Raw genomic sequence first — 25,764 nt, 5'->3', positions numbered from 1 at the left:
CATTAACAAATGTTACAATAAGAAGTTCCTGCTGTATAATAAGTACTAGGCTTATGAGCATCTGAGCTTGCTATAATCAAGGTAGTTAGTGGAGTGGAAAGAAAGGTAGTGGTATTACCAGTCTGCCCTGAACTCCACCCAAAACAACCCTAAACAATTCTGGTCAACCATCAACTCCATCCTCTACCCAGGAAATGTAGGAACCCCTCCACCAAACAAAACAAACTCCTCTGAAAACATTGCCACCTCTTTCAACACTCATTTCACGCAAACCGTTCTATCACTAGCAAAACAACACAACCCCTCTCCCCTATCCCCTCCAACTACACCTAGTAACCTGCCCACTGCATTCACTTTCTCTCCTATTCCTACCTCCAACATAAAAAAACTCTTATTGAAACTAAAGCCCACAAAACTAGCTGCTGACAACCTCCCAGCTGAGTACCTTAAAATTGCAGCTGAAGCCCTAGCCTACCCAGTTGCAATCCTGATTAACCAATCTTTATCTGAAAGCTATGTCCCTTCACAATGGAAAATATCCCACATTATCCCCCTCCACAAAGGTGGGCCCTCCACAGAATTCACGAACTACCGGCTAATAGCAATTCTATCTCCTCTATCAAAAATACTTGAGAGATGCATTCACTCTCAAGTTCTAAACTACCTCCTTGCTAGCAACCTCTTATCTAACACACAACATGGTTTCCGACCATACCACAGCACAACCACTGGTTTACTTGCTTTCACTAATACAATGCTTCAACATAAAAACAATGGTTATTTCATCTCTGGAACTTTCCTACACCTATCTAAAGCATTCGACATGGTCTCTCATAAACAACTCATCACTGTCCTCAATACTCTGTCCTTCTCTCAGTCTGTCACAAACTGGTTCCAGTGCTACCTGACTGACTGCCATCAATCCGTTGTTTGGCATAATGATATATCCCCCCAACCCGCTGTCTCAATAGGTGTTCCCCAAGGATCCATCCTTGGACCCTTACTCTTCTCCATATTCACTAATAATCTAGCCTCTGCTACCAAACAAGCCACTCTCATACAGTATACAGATGATTCCACCATCATCTGCTCAGCCCACTCCCTACCTGAACTTCAAAAGACCACACAGGAAGCCTTTTCCTCAGTTGAAACTTGGCTTTCAGATGCACAATTAATACTTAACCCAAACAAAAGAAAACTCCTCATCTTCCAACCCACCAAACACAATCTAAATACTCACCAATTTAATAGTAAAGCCAATGACGCCATTATCCCCCCAACCGACCACACCAAACTACTTGGAGTTGAAATTGAAAATAACATCAAGTTTGACATCCACATCTTGTTAAACATAAAAAGTACACAAAAAATAGTACCTTTATACAGAAATAAGCAATTCCTCACCAAAACAGCCAAGATTTCAGTTGCAAATAGCCACCTTATCTCCACCCTACTCTACGCCTCTCCAGTATTTACCAACCTAAGGTATAGTGAGTTATGTAAACTCAAAGCTTGCTACAACAAAATAGCAAGGTTTGCCACTGGCGCAAACTACCGTAGCCACCACTGCACCTCACTTACTGAACTAGGCTGGCTAGAACTCCCTCACCTCCTTCAATGGTACCAGCTCTCATTCGCCCACAAACTACTAAATCATCCTCTAAAAGTCCCCTCCCTCCAAAATCTACTCCAACCCTATCATACCACCAGACCACTACGCTCCAGCAACAAAAATCAATTACAGGTAACTAGAACCAGGAACTCTGCTGGGGAAGCTTTCTTCTCCTACTCCATAGCAAAATTATGGAATACCCTTCCTCACACTATAACTTCTGTGTCATCACGCATTAACTTCAACGCTGCTCTAAAATCTCATCTAAAAGAACACTAGGCATGCCCCTGTCACAAACCTCTCTAACATCTCTACTCCAACCTCTGTAATCCCTTTCTTCCACCCTCTAACTACCTCAGATTGCAGCCAAATACATTGCTTGTAAACCTATATTGCAGCTGTAATCTTAGCCACTGTTATTCAAGGGTAATAGCTGCTAGTTCAGCTATTAAAATACTTGCTAGTCTTTATGGCACCAATGATATAAGTGTTGTACCATTTAACTAAATGCTTAATTTCATTTTGAACTATAACTGTTTACTACTATTGTTAAACAAAACCTGCCTATACTTCTTGTAACTTGTAATTAATTGTTGGTTTTTAATTGTTGTTTTTATTGTGGAGCTTTTCTCCCCGGGCCTCCGCTGAAAAAGGACCTGTGTCCAGTTGGATTTTCCCAGTCAACAAATGTAAATAAATAATAAATAAATAAATTGTATTCTCAAAAGAAACAATCAGTGGAGCTGCATTTAGAAGAAAGGCAAACTTATTAAGGTAATATTACAGAGATTAATCTACCACAAGCAAAGTGTATTTTGTGCCAATATTTCTCATGGTAAAGAAAACAGCAGCAGGCGGTACTATGTCTGCCAATATATGGAGGTAAGCTGTCTTACTAAGCTTGATTTTAAGTTACAAGACTGACTTGTACCCACATTGTTTTTTCTAAGGACTGTAACACAAGTCCATTTTTTAAGACTTTCCACCTAGTATAAGATGTTACTGTTAGAAATACGGTTCTTCAGCAATATATTTTCCTAATGTTTATTTGCAGGATATGCTATTGTTAGCTAAGTAACTATTGGGTGGAAGAAAAAATATATTGATTTGGTTTTAGTGGAAGGGGCTGAAGCCCTCTAGTAGAGTGCACTCTGTAAGATAGCCGGATACATTAAACAGAGAGGGCATCAGTAGCTTATGATTATGAGTTGAACATTAATCATACTTTAAATGTTCTTTTTCGCTGGGGTTGGGGGGGTCATGGGTGTAGTTAACTGGTCTCACTGAGTACATTGGCAAAGTTATCAGAAAGGTAGATGGTGATGCACAATATAAATATTTAGTTTTCCTATTTATAGCAGATAGAGAAGAAAATAGGCAGTGTAAGACATAATTAGCAGAAGAAGGGAGAAAAATTAACTTAAACTGTGCTTAATATTGGAGAGTGATGTATCATAGAGTACAACGCCCTATTTGGGATGTACCTTTCAAGACACCTGCAACAGCTGGAAAGACCACAGAAGTACCTCACCAAGAGGATCACCGGCCTTAAACAGATACCCTATGTAGCTCGACTGAAGAAATTACAGCTGTACTCGGTTGCATACCACCTACTCAGAGGTGATCTCTGCCCGACATACAAGGCCATGTCCAACCCAGAATTGATGGACATGCTCCACCTAAAGAAAACCTTATCCCCGCGAGCCACACGCTCTAGGGATGTAAACCTCACAACAACAATAAATGGGACGTGCTGGAGGGATAGATTCCTGTCACAGAGACTTCCCATACATTGGAACAAGATCCCAATCTACATTAGGCAGAGCTCCTCACTAACACTCTTCAAAAGAAACCTTGACAAGTGGATGGGAAACAGAAAGTTTACCTCGGGGATCACTTCAGTGGCTCTGCTGGACAGAGGCACAGGGAACTAATTTAAGGGGATGGCGAAAGCCCACACATTCTGGCTAGGCTTATAAATGCCTTCGGGCAGATAGCCTAGTACCTACCTATGAACCTATGAACCTATAGATTAAGAAAATATACACTTGCCTTCACCACTGTTCTCTGAGATCCTGGGCAAATGATTAAGAAACTACTTTCTAGGGACTTCAGAGTATGTGTGGAAAGTACAAGACAGTGAACTAATTTGCTAGTAGGTAAATGAGTAAGTACCTGTAGAAAGCAGAGCAATTTAACCCAGACCTTCATAAGTAAAGCAGAACTTTGTATACTACAAAACACTTATGCCTTCGGCACTACTATCAATCTAGACAGCCATTAATGTCTACCAATTTGGATGGCCACACATACACACACACACACACACACACACACACACACACACACACACACACACACACACACACACACACACACACACACAAACACACACATATACACACACAACATGCACCACTTTTGCAAGACTGCATGCAATTTCTATGAATATTGAGGTTTGGCTAGGAGAGACATATATGGTACAGTACAAAATACAGTCTATTTTCTGAAATACTCACAAAAGAATATCTGTAACAGTATGAAACCAATAAACAAAGGTATACAGACTCCTTTGCCTTGTACTGTAATAGTCAGTTGCCAGCGATAGTTACAAGAAATATGTATTATAATGCTGAAAATACCCGCATGCAGATTGACAATAGTAGTACTTTTAGGTGATAGTATATAAAGAGAGCAAAGGGAGACACTAAATATGTGTCATTTTAGCGCAATAGCTGTCCATGTGTGTAATTTCCCTATGGGCAAATTAATGAAGTCTCTCAGATTAAGTTGGAAGAAAATAATGTCGGCCTTATATATTCAGTGCTCTATAAAGAAAAATCCAAAATAAAACAATTAAAATGTGGTTCAAAAGTATCGCACCTGAAAGAAATCTGTATCTTCGCAACAAGCGGGTTTAGTAAGAATAGTAACACCTATTCTATATATTCAATGCACTTTAAATGACCAACAGAACTAGTAAAAACATGTGGCACACCTGTAGTGCATCAAAAACGAGAAAAATAAGTGCCCAAATACAGCAGACAAGTTCCAAAGCATGGCTTGTTCTCAGGAAATACTACTACATTTATGCTAGCAGAAAAAAAAACTTACAATTTTTTTCAAATATTCCCGCATATTAATGCCCATTTAATGTCTCAAATGGACTGTTCAGTCAGTATCTGTCATATGTATATATATATATATATATATATATATATATATATATATATATATATATATATATATATATATATACACATACATATATATTCATGTGTACAATTTTATGATGACACAATGGATAGGTGTCTTCTGAAGAATATACATTATACAATTTAATTAACATTTACTAATTATACAATAAATGTTCACTGCTTCTTAAAAACAAGCACACTGATTGGACAGCATAACCTGTGTGCCTGTTGTAAATCAAGACTATACCAAAAGAAAAAAAGTTGGGCCACTGAAGTACCAGTGAGCAGCCAGACTTTCTATTGGCATATGCTGAAGGACAGAGCAAAATATGAGAAAAATCGGTACATTCTACAAAACAAAACAAACAGAAACCTACCTGATTTTCCTTATATATTTGTACTGTTCTTCATAAATGTCTATATTTTTCAATAGTTAAAAAATAATGATGGAGATTCTATTTTCTCCATTGCTTATCATGCACTGATGAACTGTGCAAGCGTGGGAATGTTAAGTCCCATATGCATGCGCAGTACATCAGTACAGGGAAGACAATGCAGAAGAAGACTGAAATGCCTTTATAGAAACATATTGGGCTGGATTCACGGAGGCTTGCACGGAGTCTAAGAGTAGTGTAAGCCGGCAGACAGCCAATATGTCTGCCGAGCGATCCAGCAACAGCAGGCAGGGGCGTGCATGAGAGCTCCTAAAACTACTCTTGCATGGACAGTGTTATGTTATGCAAATTACCTAATTTGCTGCTGAAAGTTATGCAAATGAGGTAAATTTGTGATCCAGGAAACACTAACCTGTCCGTGGAAGAGTAGAGTTTATTTGCAGAAATGTACTCCATTGGTAACGGAGTACCGTTCTGCAAATAGCAAAACGGAGATATGACAGCTCCAAATAAAGGATGCATCCAGTTGAGGAAGCATGCCAATGGCCAAATATAAGGCCATTGGCATTTTTATCTGTTGAAAATTAATAAATATCAAATTTTTTCCCCGATCTCCGATGTTTAAGTGTAGCGTACTGCCGCGTAAACATGCGTTGCTTTAAAAACCAGAAAATTTAAAAAAAGCCAAAAATAGGCATTCTTATTAAAAATATTATTCTGCCATGCAGGTGAATGGCAGGCTGAAGACAACATGGCTACTGAGTAGTGGTTGCTAAGGGGGGAAGCTCAGTTTGAGAGATGTAACCAAGCATTAGTAGGCGATCCTATACAAATGAGGATAAGGATAGTGAATCTCAATTTTCCCTGGCATGTGAGCCATGTTCCTAGAGTGTAAGCGTAGGAGTAGGGGAGTAGTAGAGTAGAAGATAGGTGACATTATGAGGGGGTATGTATGAAAGATTGTAAGCTTATTGGAGCAGAGTGGTTTGTGTTTGCTGTGAGTTACTCAGGATTGGAAGAGGCATGTCTACAGTTGTCTTAACTGAAACCCAGAAACCAAAGGTGTACACCGTGGATATCACTGAAATTTCTTGCAAACGTGCTTACACCGTGTGAGCTCGTGTGTGTGCCTGTAAACCCGTCTAAGTCTGTGTGGGCGCGTGTGCACCCGTGTAAGCCTGTGTAAGCCTGTCTAAGCCTGTGTGTGCGGATGTGCACCTGCCTAAGCCTGTGTGCATGCATGTGCACTTGTGTGTTTGTTTGCGCTTGTTTGCGTGGCGCTGTCCCCTGTGGAAACAGAAAGGGAAAAGGAAGGAAAAGAAGTAGTAGGAAGTTAACCAAGGAGAACTAGCAGAGCTGCCAGGTGAAATCAATCAGAATCAGCCAATTACACAGGCAGTACACTAGCCCAGCCCAGCCCAGCACTTAAAACTCTGCAAACAACATTCCCCCATGTTTTTCTCAGAAACACTGCAACACTGCAGTATACAAAGAGAGTGAAAACTTAAAAAGCTTAACTCAGACAAAAAATGTTAGGGGCTGCCATTGCTATTATAAGGCAACATGTGCAAGATGCTGAGGGTGGTGCCATTGCGAATGCTGCTGAGCAACCCACAGTGAAGAGACAGAGAAGAGTGTACAGACCCAGGGTAACCTACCAGGGGCTACATGGGCTGGAGATAGTGGAGCACTATAGAGTGGACAGAGACCTCCTGCAGCAAATTGTTGAGCTGTGCAGGCCATGCCTCACACACAGAACCAACAGAGGGGAACCCATCCCAGTGGAAACCAAGGTATGTGTTGGCTTAAGAATACTAGCAACAGGTACCTTCCAGAGACCAGCTGGTGATATGATGGGGATTTCACAGGCATCAGCATCCAGGGTACTGCACCAGTTCCTGAATGCCATGTCAGCACATGTCGGTGATCATGTATATTTCCCCAATTCCCGTGAGGCATTGGCCAGCAATATGCGTCTCTTCCAGCAAATAGCAGAATACCCTGAGGTAGTGGGTGCAATTGACTGCACGCACATACACATCAAAGCACCAGCCGGTGAGCGGGGTAGGGCCTACCTCAACCGCAAGGGCTTCCCCTCCATCAACTGCCAGGTCGTGTGTGATGCTCAGGGCATAATACTGAATGTGTGTGCTGGCTGCCCCGGAAGCTACCACAATTCCCATATCTGGCATCTGACACAGCTGTACCAGACATTTGCCAATGGGGACATCCCTGACGGTGACCTAGTGGAGGATGCTGGATACGCACTGGAGCTGTGGCTGATGACACCCATCAGAAATGCACGCACACCTGAACAAGAACTCCATAATGAGGCACACGCACAAACACAAAATGTAATCGAGCGTGTGTTTGGGATGCTCAAGTCATGGTTCCAGTGCCTGGACACATCTGGTGAAGCCTTGCAGTACTCATCAACTACATGTACCCAAATTGTCATGGTATGTGCCATGCTACACAATATAATCCTGTGAAAACAGCTGCAGCAGGAACAGCATGGGACAGGGCCAAACAGCCACCCAACATTGCGAAGGCCTGCACAGGCACAGCATGACTCGGAGGAGGAACAACCTGAGCCTGCCCCAGTAGGCAGAAGGAGGTGTGCCCAGTATGCCTTGGCAAAGAGGCAACACATAGCACATACACTGGCTCAGTAGGAACCCTGGAAATGATACCTCTCACTGACTTGCACATAAAATAAAAGGGATGCCTAACTTGACACTACCTGTTTTCAAACATGTATAGGGAGTGTACTATGTGCATCTGACATAGGCAGCCCTGCAGCACCACCTGAGGCATGATTGCCACGTTTTAAGCAATATAAAGCAGTACTAAGCAGCTTTTACCACTATTTAGTATATGTAAACAAAATTGCCCGCGTTAACTAGCTCATCGGGCAACGTTGAGCAATGTTGGGCAAGGTCTGGCAAAGTCGGGCAAAGTTGAGCAAAGTCAGGTAAACATGCTCATATTTGCTTTACTGTTCCTTAAGCAGTCTGGTCTGCCCAGCATGAAAATAAAAAGCAGTGACAGGACTCAAACCCAGGATACTGTGCACTATAGTTACAGTACTGAACCACTAAGCCGTGACAGCATTTCACTGGCACAGACACAGCAGGACAATTGTACACTAATGCAAACACAAAGAAATGCTGTATCATGCCCCTAAAGAGGCATATGGGTAAACTCCTCCACAGGCCTATGTAGACAAAGAACAGCAGGCCAGGCGGTGTGATGTGGGTTGGGTAGGCTATGAAGTCGCAATCTAATATACGTGACATTGGACGCTAAGATCTGTAGTACAGTAGTATGCCTCAAGCCAGTATGATAGGCAACAGTACAGACTGAAATGGTGTACCTTACATAGCAGTGCAGGCCTACCAAATGTGTATAGGTTCATAGGTTGATACTAGGCTATCTGCCCTAGGGCATTTATAAGCCCAGCCAGAGTGTGTTTGGCTTTTGCCACCCTTTTAGATTAGTTTATTGTGCCTCTGTATAGTAGGTCACAGAAAATAGCCCTTTTAAGGTTAGTTTACTGTGCCTCTGTCTAGTAGGGACAGAGAGGAGATCCCAGGGGTGAACCTACGATCTCCCATCCACTCGTCAAGATTTCCCTTGAAGAGGGTCATTGAGGGGCTCTGCCTAACATGGATTGGGATTTTGTTCCAGAGTGAGGGGAGCCTTTGGGATATGAATCTGTCCCTCCAGCATGTCCTATTTATTTCTGTGCTGAGGTTTAAGTCCCTGGAGCGTGTAGCTCTAAGGGATTTGGATTTCCTGAGGTGGAGCATGTCCATTAATTCTGGTTTGGACATGGTTTTATACGTCAGGCACAGATCGCCTCTGAGTAGGCAGTAAGCAACTGATTAGAGCTGGAGTTTCTTTAGCCTAACTGCATAGGGCATCTGTTTGAGTCCCTTGAGCCTCTTTGTGAGGTACTTTTGGGGTCTTTCCAGTTGCTGCTGGTGTCGGGTAAGGTACATCCTAAATGGGGCATTGTATTCAATTATGGGCCTGATGAGTGATGAGTAGAGGGGCACAATGACCTCTCTTGATCTAGATGTGAACTCTTTTGTGATAAGGTGGGCTATATAGAAGGTCTTTCTAATCACTTTGGCAACGTGATTGTCAAAGGAGAGATTGCTATTTACTTGGGTCCCCAAATCCCTATTTACTTCTTCTGTACTTAATGGAGTACCACCTATGTGGTAATTTGTGGGCACTTTGTTTTTCCCAAAGGGGATGACTATGCACTTTTTGGCATTTAGCTTTAGGCCATGGCTCTGGCACCAGTTATCCGTCTCTGTGAGACCCTTCTGGAGGATGCTTTTGCCAGTCGGTGAGTCGATTATGGCACCCAGTTTGCAGTCATCTGCGAACTTGGTCAGCCATAATACTCCCATGTTAGCCTGTACCTCAGAGAAATATATACCGAATAAGAGAGGTCCCAGGACTGAGCCTTGTGGGACGCCACTTGTAACTGGTTTAGAGTCTGACATGGCACCTGCAATTCTGACCATGTGGGTTCTATCCCTCAGCCAGTCTGCAACCCATCTTGTGACATAGGGGTTGATATTTAAGCTGGTGAGCTTATTTATGATGCCCGAGTGGGGTATTGTGTCGAAGGCTTTTGTGAGGTCCAGGTAGGCTGCGTAGACTACCTTCCCTTCATCTATGGCCTTGATGACTGTTTCAAAGAAGTCAACCAGGTTCAAGAGGCAAGATCTTCCCTTAACAAAGCCAAATTGGGTAGGATCCAGTGTTTGGAGGTTCCCAATGTCTTTGTTTATGAGTTCCATGATGATACTCTCCATAGCTTTGCAGACCAGGCTACTCGGGCTTATAGGTCGATAGTTTCCAGGGTCCGTTGTGGCACAACCTTTGTGGAGTGGGACCACTGTTGCTGTACGCCATTCCTTGGGTACATATCCTGTAGTAAGGCTGAGATTGAACAGTGACTTTATGTGAGGGTTCAGTTCTTCTTGGAGCTCATGTAAGAAGCAGCCCGGGACACCATCCGGTCCCATTGATGCTGTGTTTTTTGCTTTGGAGAGGGCAGCTCTCACCTGTGCATCTGTGATGTCAGGGAGGCTACACTCTGTTGGGATAGACATTTGCTCTTTTGGGGGGGGGGGGAGAAGTTTGCACTGAACCTGTCTGCCAGGATGTTGGCAATGTCTGTGGGTTCAGTGTATTTTTTGTCATTTTGCACTAACTCAGAGCATATCTGGGAGTTGCCACCCAGGTTCCTGACATAACTAAAGAAGGCCTTGTGATTATCTTTAGCGTCTTGTGCAATTTTTCTTTCGAAGCTGGCCTTAGATAATTTTATGAGGGATCATAGTTTCTTGCTAGTACTGATCAGAGATGCCTTCCCTTTTTGGGATTTTGCTCTATCATGTAGTAGCTTCCTCCTTCTGTTGTATAGCTTATTTATGGCTGGGGTCCACCAGACAGGTTTCCTGCCTTTGGAGGAGTGAGTCCTGGTTTTATTTGGGATAGCACGATCCATGCATTCCTGTAGGTGTCCATAAAATGCATTTCTAAAGGATTCTGCAGTTTGGGCCGTATTTTCCACTGGCCCAGGGGCTTTGAAGGATTCCACCTCGGTTTTGAGAAGTGTGAAGTTTGCTTTTAAGAGGTTCTTCACCATGGTTTCCTTGGCTGGGGGTGGGGACAGGACATGGATGTCCAGTGAGATTAATTTATGGTCAGATCTTACCAATGAGGGGTATACCTCTGGTATGGAACATAAAGTCCCCATGTTGGTGATGATCAGGTCCAATATGTTTTCCCCTCTTGTGGGAGTGGTGACAAGTTGTTCCATAGCATTTGAGTTTATAAATTCTAGGAAGCATTGGGCAAGGGTGTTGGGGCTTGAGTAGTGCTCTCAGTTTATGTTTGGGTAGTTGAAGTCACCCAATATGATGGTGTTTGGAGAGATCTTCATATTCTCCAGTGTTCTCAGGAAAGCTGAGTGGGGTTTCTGAGTTTGGGAGCGTGGTCTGTAGCAGGCTACAAATTGAAAGGCAGTTTTGCCCACTGTTAGTTGCACATGGATGGTCTCCGATGCTTCATGCAGTGCCACTAACCTGGGCGTGTGGGTATCTTTGATGAATATGGATACTCCCCCTCCTTTTGTGGTTCGGTCTGAGTTTTGGGGCCGAAAAGCATGGTATGTGGTATAACCTGGTAGTGCTGGGGTGCTCTCGGGAGCCTTGAACCAGGTTTCTGTTACTGCACAGATATCGATATTCTCCATACTGAGGAGAGCCTCGAGTGCGTGCATCTTGAGGTTTAGACTTCTGGCGTTGAGCAGCATTACCCTTAGTTTCTTTTTCCTTGTGTTGTCTATGGAGGTGGGTTTGTCTTTTGAGCCTTGCCTAAAAAAGGGTGGGGGTGGCAAGAGCCTTAGCCAATATTCGAAAGCCCAGGGGTGACAGGTGCAAGCCATTGCTAGCGAAGCAGCGTGGCTTGTCAAGCATGTCATCCCAGGCTGACAGACACTGGATCCCCCTTGAATGACACCAATAATTTAGCCAATTGTTAAAATTGATCATTTTGTCTTTATACTGTGGCATCATCCTTGGTGAGGGTAAGATGCTACTCAAGGTCAGGGTCATACCGGCCTGAGCTACATGATCAGAGAGCTCCTCTATGTCTCTTTTTATGTAGTCCAGGGAGGTACATCTCAGGTCATTCACACCAGCATGGACAATGATGGAGTCATATTTGTACTTGCTTTGGAGTGACCTGAGTGCTTGTGTTATGTGGCGGATCCTGGCACTCAACAGGCAGCTTACAGTGACCTTCTCCTTGTTCAGCCTGGTGAGTGGGACGTCAGTGTGTCTAACAATAGAGTCACCTATTACAAGTGTATTAGGTGTGTTGTTTAGCCTTAAGGGCTGTGACTGTGTGGCACACTGACTTTGTGAACTATGTGATACATGGGTATTGTTGTGGGGTAGTGGTTGCTTGAATGTCTGCTTTGGAGGTCTCTGCTGCTTGGGAAGAATTTTATTTAGAGCCTCCGAGTATGTTTTTGTGTGTTTATGTGTTTGGTTTGCTGTTGCAATAGGTCTATGTGAGACTGGATTTGTGGTGTGTGTGGTTACCTTCTCCGCCTGACTGACTGCACCAGTACTGGGTTGTCAGGTGAACCCCTCATCCTATGTACACCCACAGTAACAATCAGGTGTGCCCCCAGGTAGAAATGTACAAAGAATAGCTGTCCCCCCTGTATGTAGAAATGTTGATAAGTCTTTGCAAAGTGTCTCATGGAAGCCCTGCAGGCACAGCATGATCCCTGTTGATTTATGACACAAAGGTGAGCCCTGCTGCAAAAATACAACTTGATTTCCCACATACATATAGTATAAATGTCTATACCAGGCGTGGTCACACACTTCAACAAATGTAGTGGATTTCATTCAGCATCACACTGAAAGGTCATACTGGGCATGTTCATGCACTTAAATAAACGAAACAAATGTCAGGCAACAACATACTGAAAGGTCATACTGGGCATGCTCACACACTTAGGCTAAATATGGAGGTGATCATAAGGGATCTATGGACAAATGTGGATAGTCATCTCTACTTCCAGAAACACATTCACAAAGTGGTCAGAAAATCATGGCATGTGTTCCCACAAACTGCCAAGGTCTTAGCATGTAGGTCAAAGGAGGTTCCCTCTACTCATCAGTCATCAGACCCGTCAGAGAGTACCACAACACACTTGCGATGAATCTGACTAGGCACCTTCAGCAGCTGGAAGGACCACTGAAGTACCTCAACAAGAGGATTACTGGCCTCAAACAGTTGCCCCATGCAACAAGACTGAATTTAACTCAATCTTTACTCTGTTGCATACTGTCTACTCAGGAGATCTTTGCCCAACAGACAGGTCCATGTCTTGGCAACACTCAGATCTGCTCTGAGTTACAGCTCAATGGCACTAAATATACAGACCCAACTGATATTGCCAACATCCTGGCAGATAGGATCAGTGTTAACTTTACCCCCTCTCACCCATGAAAGAGCACATCTCTATAATGGAAGACTGCAAAGTTGCTGTCATCATGGCTGCACAGGTAAAAAACACTCTCCAAAGCCAGTATCACAGCAGCCATGGGACCAGATTACTTCCCAGGCTGTGTTCTACACAAACTACAGAATGAACAGGCACCACACCGACATACCATGTTCAGTCATAGCCTCACCTCAGGCTTTTTGCCTGCTGAATGGTGCACAGCAACGGTTATCCCACTACACAAGGGTGGAGACACCATGGACTCCAGGAACTAACTCCCCATTAGCCTGATGAGCCTGGTCTTCAAGGCAATGGAATGTATCATCATACAACTTATAAAACAATACATTGGTAATCCCCAAACCCTGGACTACAACCATGTTGGGTTTGTAAAATGCAGATCATGTCTCCTAAACCTGATAGATGACATTGAAGTCGTCACCAGAACCATAGACAAGGGTATGGTGTTTCCTACAGCCTATGTAGATTTTGCCATGGCTTACAACACCACCCCACACTCTGGAATTATAGATAAACCCACTAAACTAGGTATAAATTGCTATGTCACAAGATGGGTTGCCAACTGGCTTACCGACAGAACACACACTGTGAAAGTAGCAGACTCCATGTATGACTTTGGACCAGTGACGAGTGCAGTACCACAGGGCCCAGTCCTGGGTCCTGTCCTGTTTTGTATCTACTTCCCTGAAGTAAACTTTAACATGGAAGGTCTGTGGCTAATGAAGTTTCCAGATGACTGCAAACTAGGAGCCATAACTGTAAATACTAAAGATGTGGACATCCTACAGAAGGGCCTCACTGAGACAGATGGCTGTTGTCAAAGCCATGGGCTCAAGCTCAATGCCAAAAAGTGCACTATCATCCCCTTTGGTAAAAACTCTGTAGCCATGAACTACAACATATGTGGTAGTATACTTAACACTGAAAGTGTGACAAGAGACTTTAGGTCACAGGTGGACAGGGGACACACCTGTGATAATCACATCCCCACAGTAGTCAGAAAATCCTCCTATGTGGCACACCTCATCACAAAAGGTGTCTCATGCAGAATAGAAGAGGACATTGTTCCCCTCTACTCATCACTCACTAGAACCATAATAGAGTACAACGCCCCTTTTGCTATGTACATCACAAGACAACTACAACAACTGGAAAGCCTGCAGCAATACCTCACAAAGAGCATTAGCAGCCTGAAATACATGCCATACACAGGCCATCTCAAAATGCTCCAGCCGTACTCCCTCACATATCACCTACTCAGAGGTGATCTCTGCCTAACATACAAAGCTATGTCAAACACAGAGTTGTTGGACATGCTCCACGTAAAACACTCACAATCCCTCTGATCTTCGGACCCAAAACCACGAGTGAAATACAAAAGGAAGGGGTGTATCCATTTACCTTATGCATACCCACACTTTCAGGTTAGTGGCACAGCATGAGGCCTTGGAGACCATGCAAGTGCAACTAACATTGGGCAAAGCTGCTTATCAGATTGTAGCCTGCTACAGATCACCTACCTTGTCTCAGAAACCTCACTCAGTATTCCTGAGAACAGTGGAAAATATAAAGGTCCTATCAAACACCATTATATGAGGAGATTACAACTACCTAAACACTGAGTGGGAGAATTACTCATGTACAACGTCCTTTGCCCAATGTTTTCTAGAGTTTAAAAACTCTAACGCCCTGGAACAGCTGGTCACCATGCCCACTAGAGGTGACAACATACTGGACCTGATCATCACCAACATGGGTTACCAGTGTTCCACAACAGAGATAAACCCCTTGCTGGTAATATCAGATCATAAAGTAATCACATTGGACATCCACACCCCCCCCCAGTCAATGAAACCACTGTGAAGACATTTTCAGAAGCAAACTGCACACTTCCCAAGACCAAAGTGGAAAGTTCCAAAGCCCCCTTGCTATAGGATAATGCTATACAATCTGCCAAATCATTTACAAGTGCATCCTATGAGCATCTACAGGGATGCATGGATTGAGACATCCCAAATAAAACCAAGATGCACTCCTCCAAAAATAAGAAACCAATCTGGTGGTTGTCGCCCATAAATAAGCTAGACAACAGAAGGAGGAAGTAAACACATGACAGAGCAAACTTCACAAAAGGAAAGGCATCACTGATCATTATTAGGAAGAAACAATGATCACTCATAAAATAATCCAAGGCCAGTTTCTAAAGACAAATTGCCAAGGAATGTAAGAATAACAACCACAAAGCCTTCGTTAGCTATACCAAACATGTAGGTGGCAACTTCCAAATATGCTGTCAGCTACTGAAAAATGGCAAGAAATACACTGAACCAACTTACATTGCCCACATCCTGGGGGACAAGTTCAGTGCAAACTCCCCCCCATCACCCCCAAAAGGGCCTGTGTCCATCCCAGAAGAATGCAGAGCCCCAGACTTCATGGACATGCAGGTAAAGATAGCCCTCTCCAAAGCTAAGAACACAGCATCAGTGGGACTGGATGGTGTCCCAGGCTACGTCTTACACCAGCCCCAAAAGGAACTACACCCTCACCTACATTCACTGTCCAGACTCAGTCATACCACAGGCTATGTGCCCAAAGAATGACATACACCAACAGTCATCCAGCTCCACAAAGGGGGTGCCACAACAGAACCTGGAAACCATTGCTACTCAGCCTGGTCTGCAAAGCTATGGAACAAATTATCATGGAACCCATAAACAGAGACATTGGGGACCTCCAGACACTGGACTCTACCCAACTTGGCCTTGTTAAAGGCAGATCCTGCCTCCTAAACCTAGTTGACTTATTTGAAACAGTTACAAAGGACATAGATGGAGGTGAAAGTAGTCCACACATCCCACCTGGACCTCACTAAGGACTTTCTACACCATTCCCCACTCTGTCATCATGGACAAGCTTACCAGCTTGAACATTAACAGCTATGTCACAGGATGTGTGGCCAAGTGACTCACAAATCAAACACACATGTTCAGAGTTGCGGGTGCCATGTCCGACTCTAAACTAGTCACAAATGGCATCCCACAGGTCTTGGTCCTGGGACCCCACCTGTTCAGTAGATACTGCTCAGAGGTACAGGCAATCATCAGAGGAGTATGGCTGAACAGGTTTGCAGATGACTGCTAACTGTGGTCCATAATCGACTCTACAGCTGACACAGACATCCTCCAGAAGGGTCTTACAGAGACAGATACCTGGTGTCAAAACAATGCCCTCAAGCAGAATGCCAAAGAATGCATAGTCATCCAATTTGGATAAAACAAAGTGCACACAAATTACCACATAGTAGTAATCCAGTATGTACGGAGAAAGTCGTTATGGCCCTGGGGACACAGGTATATAGTAAACTCTCCTTTGATGATCACATGGCCAAAGTGTTTAGAAATTCCTTCTATGTAGCCCACCTAATGTCACCTAATGTAACCCACTTTGTCTAGTCTGATGATGTCACCATCCTACAAATATACCTGTGGAAAGGAGAATTCACAGAAATGTGTATAGCGTGTTGTGTAAATGCGTACTCCTGTAGTATCATAAAGTAGTTCGGTAAGGGTTTGAATCCTGCACTTGACAAGTTTGTGTGTGATCTCCTTGGAGAGGAGCAACCTTTTTGGAGACAACTAAAACACCTTAAGAGTGGTATACTCATCTTTGTCAAGTCTGATGATGTCACCATGCTACAAATATACCTGTGGAAAATACAACTCCCCGTAATGTGTATAGCGTGGCTTGTTAATGTGTACTCCTATAGTATCATAAAGTAGTTAGGTAGGGGTTTGAATCCTGCACTTGATAAATGTGTATTTGTGTGTGATCTCCTTAGAGAGGAGCAACCCTTTTGGAGAGTACTAAAACACCTTAAAAGTGGTATACTTATCTTTGTCAAGTCTGATGATGTCACCATCCTACAAATATATCTGTGGAAAAGAGAGCGCTCAGTAATGTGTATAGTGTGTCATGTTAATGCGTACTCCTCTAGTATCATAAAGTAGTTTGGTAGGGGTTTGAACCCTCCACTTGACAACTGTTTGTGTGTGATTTCCTTGGAGAAGAGCAACCTCTTTGGAGAGTAGTAAAACACCTTAAAAGTGGTATACTTATCTTTGTCAAGTCTGATGATGTCACCATCCTACAAATATACCTGTGGAAAGGAAGACTTCCAGTAATGTGTATAGCACGTTGTGTTAATGTGTACTGCTCTATTATCATAAAGTAGTTAGGTAGGGGTTTGAATCCTGCACTTGGTGAGTGTGTGTTCTCTATGTGCGTGACACTGTTGGTCATTGTGTTGTGGGTTTTGCTTTTACTACTGTATGACATATCACTATGACAACAATATGTGCATTGCACATGTCAGGTAGCTGTGTGGCAAATACATATACAGACATGTGACCTCAATTATTTCATAGGTGGGAACCCTGCTTTCTCCATGAACACATCTGTCATCTTTGCCAGAGTGTGCTGCTGCTTTCCAGACCTTAGGTCACATCTGTATGCTTGTGACAAGCCCAGCTACTGCAGTGATCCCTGGCCTAGGTCATCCATGTCACACACTCTCATTACGGTTTCTATTAAATAGTGTGAGTGAGGGCTTATGGCTGATGTATATTTCAGACCTGTTCAAACACAGCAAAGTCTGTCAATGATGGCTATTCATTATAGGTGTACAACAACCTTTGTGGATATGCATGCAGACCCCTTATTGCTTATGTGATCCACCAAGGGATTTCAAAATACCTTTGGAAATGTGATTACCAAAAGAGAGATGACGTAACTCTTGGCTGCATGTACACATCGGTACCTGTTCAACATGTTAGTGGCTACTACCTATGTGGTACTGTGGGGATAGTATGATTTGTAAAGGTGGATGACTATGCTTTAGTTGGCTTATAGCTTTACAGCATGGGTTTGACAACAGGTATCTGTCTGTATGATACCTTTGTGGAGGATGTGTGTGTCATCTGGAAAATGCATTATAGGCCACAGTATGCATTTCCAGACGTGGACAGACATATCCCTACTGTGATTGCTTGTACCTAAGAGAGCTATATGCCAAACAGGAGTGGTCTAAGGAATGGGTGCAGGTGAATACCACTGGTTACTGGCATAGTATAGTACCTGAAGGATCCAAATGCTACTGTGTGTCCTACATCTGTGTGTCAGTTGTCAAGACATCATCTAACAATTGTTTATGGTCAGGCTGTTGAGGTTATGTATACTACCAGAATGCAAAACAATGACAGATAGTAACAGTATAACCCACAGCACAGTGTCAAACCATGTCATACACACATGTGTACTCAGGTTCCAAAATGTGTGTAGTACAATGCATACTGGCCACCAATAGAAACTATGGAGTGTTATTGTGTAATACAGGGCATGTCACCCTGCCCATGTGTCCACTATGCACGTACATGCAGACAGTGCACCTCCACCATGTTCACAAATGTACACCTGCAAATCTGTGCTACACACATCCCACACGTACTGTCCACTCTCTAACACATGCTGCCAAAACTACACACATCAGCCAAGTGGCACATGGGCAGACAATACACTATAGGAACTAACACTGGTGTTAACAATACTACATTGACAATCATTGCTTTAATGTATCATGCCTGCTCAGCTACACCTTCAAGGATATCATTACACTTTACTGCTGACAACATGCTAACATTGCTATACTGCTATAAAGTCACCTTGTGCATCAGCACCATGGTAGCCTGTTCCTGCATCAATGTTACAGATGACAGGAGGTGGCACAGGTTTCATCATATGCACAGGGTGTGTTGTTGGTTTGCCAGAGGCCTACATTGAGCCATACAATTGACATGTATGTGTGTGTGTGTGTGTGTGTGTGTGTGTGTGTGTGTGTGTGTGTGTGTGTGTGTGTGTGTGTGTGTGTGTGTGTGTGTGTGTGTGTGTGTGTGAGGGCCAAGAGTACTGCTATGGGCCAATGTTGATGTAATGTGTGCGGGTATGTGTTAGCCCTAGGTGTCTGGTTTATGTGTGTGTGTGTCTGCATGCACACAGTTCCACCATGTGGCTGCCATATACAGGGATTTGTGGGACAGCCACAGACTGTACCTGCTGGGCTTTACAGATCAGCGTCTCTGGCCACGGATACGGTACCTGTGCCTGGCAGGTATGCTACTGACAGTATCAGGTACTAAGCCAGACTGGGTACTATCCTCAGAGGTGGACAGATGTACACTGGACCCAGGTCCCTGTTGGGACTGTCCAGAGCCACTTGCACGTGGTCTTCTAGGACGGTCTATGGACAGCCCACCCCCAACATTGCTGGGGCTGGTACTAGCACTATGGGAGCGGCTGTGATTTGAGGGACATCCGCTGTGACTGCCAGCTGTTGATGTTGCTGGCATACGTCTACGTTGACGTCTCAACTGTCCCACACTGTCCTGACACATGGACATGACATGCAGAGGACATCTAATATCTCACCCCAATGTCTATCAGTGACCTCAGTGTAATTACGGATGGCACCTGCTAGATCATGGATACTGTCAATTACAGCGGTGTTATCTGCCCTCTGTGCCCTTAGTCCGTGTCTGGTGTACCGTTCCATATGTGCCTGTGCCTCCATGACAGCCTGGAACATGCGTGAGGTTGTAAGACCTGTGGCACATCTGCCAGGGGCATAATGAGCAGCAGTGCTCCGACGGGAACCCCTGGACATCTGCCTATGTGGTACCATTCCAGACATCTGGGTATGGCTGCTGTGTCAGGATGCATGTGCCATAGATACCACACTGTCCTGGCCAATGCCGACTGTACACTGTCCCTCAGCTAAGGGCATTGGTGATGGATGTATTGGCAGTATGGTGTGTGCATGGATGGGGTGGACACTTGTGTACTGTCGATTGGTGGCCCAAAGACAGACTCTGGCAAACATGCCTGTGCCCCAACACACCTATCCTCATTATCACTATTTGGCTCAGTGACATCAGGTTCCCTGCTGCAGTGAACCAGCCCAACCTCAGCACCTGTGAGATGAAGACAGGAAACACACTTTACGACCTGTACATGATGTCGGAACACATGCACACATGCACACGTGCACACATGAACACATGAACACATGCACACATGCACACATGAACACATGCACACATGCAAACATGCACACATGCACACAAATACACTCCTCACTAAAGCAGATGCACACACACACACACACACACACACACACACACACGCACACCACCAGCAATCCAGAACATACTCAATAGCTGTTGATGGTGGGGTACAGTATCACAAGCCAAACAGTCATATCACACGTGTCAGCATGCAGGAAGTGTGTTGCTCAACAGCATGCAGTGCGAGTGTAGACAGCCCTTGCTAATAACAGTATACATGGCTTGATGCATGTGTGTTGTTGTTCAGTGATTGGCCTCACTCTGGAATGCAATGTATACATGGACACAACATTGATGTGCAAGTATTAAAAGCTCTGCAATGTCCTGTGCACCATCACTCACAGGTATACATACCATGGCTGGATGTGTATCTGTGTGTCACATAGATATCCATTTCTGATTAGAGCAAGTGTGTCTTTAGCAAATAATTGTGGACACAGGTTTAGCACATGCATGCTATGTATACACACAGGATGAGTGGTGCATGTATACCTGATGGAATACCATTGCTCAACATAGACATTGTACAGTGGTTATGGTGAGTGTAGGACATATTGTGGACATGCCAGTGCCAACCATGACATGGCATGCTACAACACAACTGCAACATTAAACATCACACATACCCAATGTATGTCATGTGACCTATACACTCAATAGCATTACAGGACATATATGTGTCACTTTGTACAAATGGTGATTGCTATGCATATTGTGTATAGGTGCATATGTTTGCACACACACAACATTGAGGTGCATAGCAATGAATGCTATGTGTAGTACTCTGGTTACTGTAACTGGATGGGATGTAGTACCATGAGCCATCATCATGCAGCATCATGAGGTCACTCAAGGCTACTAATGTGTGCCAGACCTGCACCTAGCATGCTGTACCTGAACTGCAGTACCATGGCTACATTCACCATTTCACAGCCAGTTGTTACATGGGTTTGTAAGGTGCCCAATAGGGAGCATTGCCTAACATGAATGTGTTATGTGTTGAAGAGTGTCGCACAGCCCCATGATAGGCCTCTACCCCTCAGGTATATTATGTGTGCTGTGTGGATGACATTTGGGATACTAGAGTGTGACCTTACAGCAGGTGTCTGAATATGCCATGAGTAGTATATTAATGTGTACTGCGTATGACAAAGTTGTGTATGTTGTGTGCATGTGTATTGACTCTGCCTATCCAATGTCCACTACAGTGTTGCCACAATTGTGTGGGATGCTTTGTGTATTGCATGTGTTTGAGGCAGCTACTCACATTACTGGGATGTGCATAGTCTCACAGCAAACATGCACAGCATGCATTATGTGTAGGTGTGTTACGTGTACATGGCCTACACCTCATCTATGACATGCACATTTAATTTGGAATATTAAATGTAGAACACACTCACCAGCATGGGTCTGCTGCCTTGCTGTCACACCAGAGGGACCTACAAGGATATGAGACAGTTTGTCAGTGGCAACAACTGTGGCATTGCTACTGTGGGTTTGCAATCTTACAGTAGTACAATGGTTGACAGTCACAGGCCTACAGATTATGTTACAAATTATCAGTATTGCACAACACCAGGCTCCACATCTTCTAACTACACAGTAAACATCTCACATATGCATGATCTACCAATAGAGGTAAAAGTAGTCTACAGATATGCCATGTTACCTGCACGCTCCGTGTCAACTCGCTGGGTGGCTCCGGCCTCCATGATGATACATGTTTGCTGTTGTTGTTGCTGGCCTTGAGCCACCAGGCTCAGGAGCAGCTCCTCCATTCTGGTGAGGGGGGGATGGATGGCTACCCCACCACCTGTGGCAAGCTGTTGTCTACGGACATCAGACGCACGCTGCCGGACATGTCTAAGTAAATCACTGCAGTGATGGTGTACCTGCTCATATGTCCGGTTATGCATGCCTATGTCATTTACCCTACGGACAACATCTTGCCACAATGCAGTCCACTCATGCTGGTCCTGGCTGATTCTTGAGAACAGCAGGGTGTAGTGCTGAGCCAGGCTGGTTGTTATTTGTTCATCCTCTGCTAGGCTATTGGTAGGATTGTGCTGGTGGGTCATGACCCTGGAAGACAATGAAACAATATGTGTGAGCAAGTCATGTGGTACACTTAACATTCTAAAGTACAGATATCACTGAACTGCCATATATAGCAACTTAATGGCTGTCAGAGGATACACACTTTCAATACCACATATCAGTGCTCAACCCACAACTGCCTGACAGTGCCTGGCATGCATTATATATCAAACAATGTTCTGCACAGCAACAAAGAGAAACCAGTATGTAAGACTATACAACAGTACATGGCACACTGTATGCGACACAATGCACCACCTAGCCACAGGAGGTATATATCAAGCTAATGCATAAAGAAATATGTCATCCATTGCAATGATTGTAAACTCCAGTTACAGTATTACCAGTATACCACACTAGTTGTTGATGGCAAACCCCTGCCTAACATATGTGCACATTCATTAATATAGGTGGCATACTGCTGTACTAGACTATACATGTTGCTAGATACACACTTATATCCTGTAACACACATATGACCGAGGGCATGTTACAGGCATACCCACACACACATCAGACATACATACATACATACATACAAGACACAAAGGTATGGCAACCCAGATGAGCTTTACCTGTGTACCATACAGTACTGTGTGTCAGTACTTACAAAACCTTATGCCTGAGGTATGTAATCTGTGAGGACTACAGGGAACACACAAAACAGTGGTTCCAAGCAATGTGGACATACACCATACTGTGCTGTTTAGGCCTACAGCTTCAGGTAGTACTACAGTTCATACGGGATTTGGATTCACCAGCAGTACCAATCAATAAGCATACATGTACTGCTTTAGCCTACAATGGCACACCCAAGTTGATACCAAGGGACTATGTCAGACCGTATGCCATACTGCTTTTTCTGCCTAGCAATAGCATACACATCTTTTGCTGGGATCAGAGCTAGGACACAAAATAGCATGACAGAAACAGTTTCCCACTAAGCTATCACACGTATACAGAACTTTGACACATTCACCAACACATTCACCATCACACTCAGTCAACCTCACATAGCAATTATTGCAACAAGTACATGTGGGTGTGTATCGGTTCATAGGTAGGTAATAGGCTATTGGCCCTAGGGCCTATAGAAGCCTAGCCATACGCTACCCTGGCCTTTGACATGGCACACATGTAATTTAATTTCAAGTGCCCCTGTCAAGCAGAGCCACAGAAGTGATTCCCGGAGTGTATTTCCTATCTCCCATCCAATCATCAGGATTATTCATGACAACTGCTAATGAGGAGCTTTGTTTGCTATTGATAGGTGGTTTGTTCCAGAGTATGGGATGTCTCTGAGATAGGAATCTATCCCTCCAGGATGTTCTGTTTATTGAGGTGACAAGGTTTAGGTCCCTAGAGCGTGTAGCTCATAGGGATTGTGATCTGTTTACGTGGACCATGTCCAACAGCTCTGGGTTTGACATAGCTTTGTATGTTAGGCAGAGGTCACCTTTGGGTAGGCATTATGCGACACAGTCTAGCTGTGGTTTTGTGGGATGGTCTGCATAGGGCATCTGTTTGAGGCCAGTATTACTCTTTGTGAGGTATGTCTGTGGCCTTTCCAGTTGCTGTAGATGTCTTGTGAGGTACATAACAAATGGGACATTGTACTCTATAATGGGTTTTATATGTAATGAGTAGAGGGGAACACTGACCTATATTTCCCTGGGCGACACACCTTTTGTGATGAGGTGTGCCACGTAGACAGATTACATGACTAGTGTGGCACTGTGATTATCACAGGGGAGACTACTGTCCACCTGTGTCCCATGGTCTCTTATCACACTTTCGGTGTTAAGTAGACTACCACCTATGTGTAGTTCATGGGTACAGAGTTTTTGCCAGAAGGGATGCCAATGCAGTTTCAACATTGAGCTTGAGTCCATGGCTTTGTCACCAGGCATCTGTTGCAGTAAATATGACCCTGTCTCTCGCTCGCTCTCTCTCTCTTTATATTATATTATATATATATATATATATATATATATATATATATATATATATACACACACACACACACATACATATAAACATCCATTGGTGTACATATAGATATACATATAGGCACATATACAGTCCACCTTTCATGGTGGGAATATCAATTATGTGAGGTATACAGTTATGTAATAATATTGCACAGTCTTGTGTGGAATGCATTGAAGGTGTTCTCAGCCCATGTATCTTTAGCAGGCCTCACTGGCTGCAACACTGCAAACCTGACACATCATACCCACAGCGTTTAACCACCACATGTCATATACCAGCACTGTATGCTGTCTTGTTTGCCACACACTACAACCTACATAGAAATATGCACATAACAACCTTCACCAACATATATATGTCCACCCTTCACAAACAGTTGCAGTGTGTCCCTTGCTCTATGCACATGTACAGATGCTAATATATCTGACGCAGAAAGAGCTCTCTGTATGTGTGTGCCATACACACACAAGGTCCACACTGTTGTAAGTCCGTGGACCTCATGGCTGATCTGTTGGGCCTTGCTGCAACATGAACAGGTGTCACATGTGAGCACACAGTAATATTAGAGGGTGTATATATAGCTGCAAATGCTAGATTAGCATACTAGCCTGGTACAGCAGTTGCCAATGCTAAGCTACATGTTAATATGACTATCATGCATTTGTTACTCTGTCACATCCATGTTTATTTAGCTGAATGCGCTGAGCTACATATGTCATAGTTCTATCCCACTGCACACAGCTACACACTGATTTGTCCATGGCAGTAGTTATGCAGGGCATCTGTGCATAGATACGTACTGCTGCCACATAAGGATGATTCAAAGTATATAGAGTACTCTTCAAAAACATCTACTACATGCCAATGAATACATATCTATTACATACCTTTCCTTTGTATGTGTTTGTCTTTTTCAGTTCCGTGTGTCTTTTTTTTTTTTTTCTGTTGCTGTTGATGTTGATGATGATGATGTAGATGTCGGTGTCTGTCTGTCTGTCTGTCTGTCTGTCTCTCTCTCTCTCTCTCTCTCTCTCTCTCCATAACAGCAATGGAATGATTGCATGTGTGGAAGCAAGTACAGCCTGTTTTTATAGGTATCTGCACATGTGCATGTGATTGCCTCTGCACCAATTGGTGGCCACCATTTAGTAACTGCATGCAGCCTGCTGTGTGGTAATTGCAGTACTCACTGTCATAGCAACCCAATGCTATAAAT

This window comes from Protopterus annectens, chromosome 1.part1, assembly GCF_019279795.1.
Source record: "Protopterus annectens isolate FY-2018-M chromosome 1.part1, PAN1.0, whole genome shotgun sequence".
Taxonomy (NCBI): Eukaryota; Metazoa; Chordata; order Ceratodontiformes; family Protopteridae; genus Protopterus; species Protopterus annectens.
Note: the sequence above shows the minus strand (reverse complement) of the source record.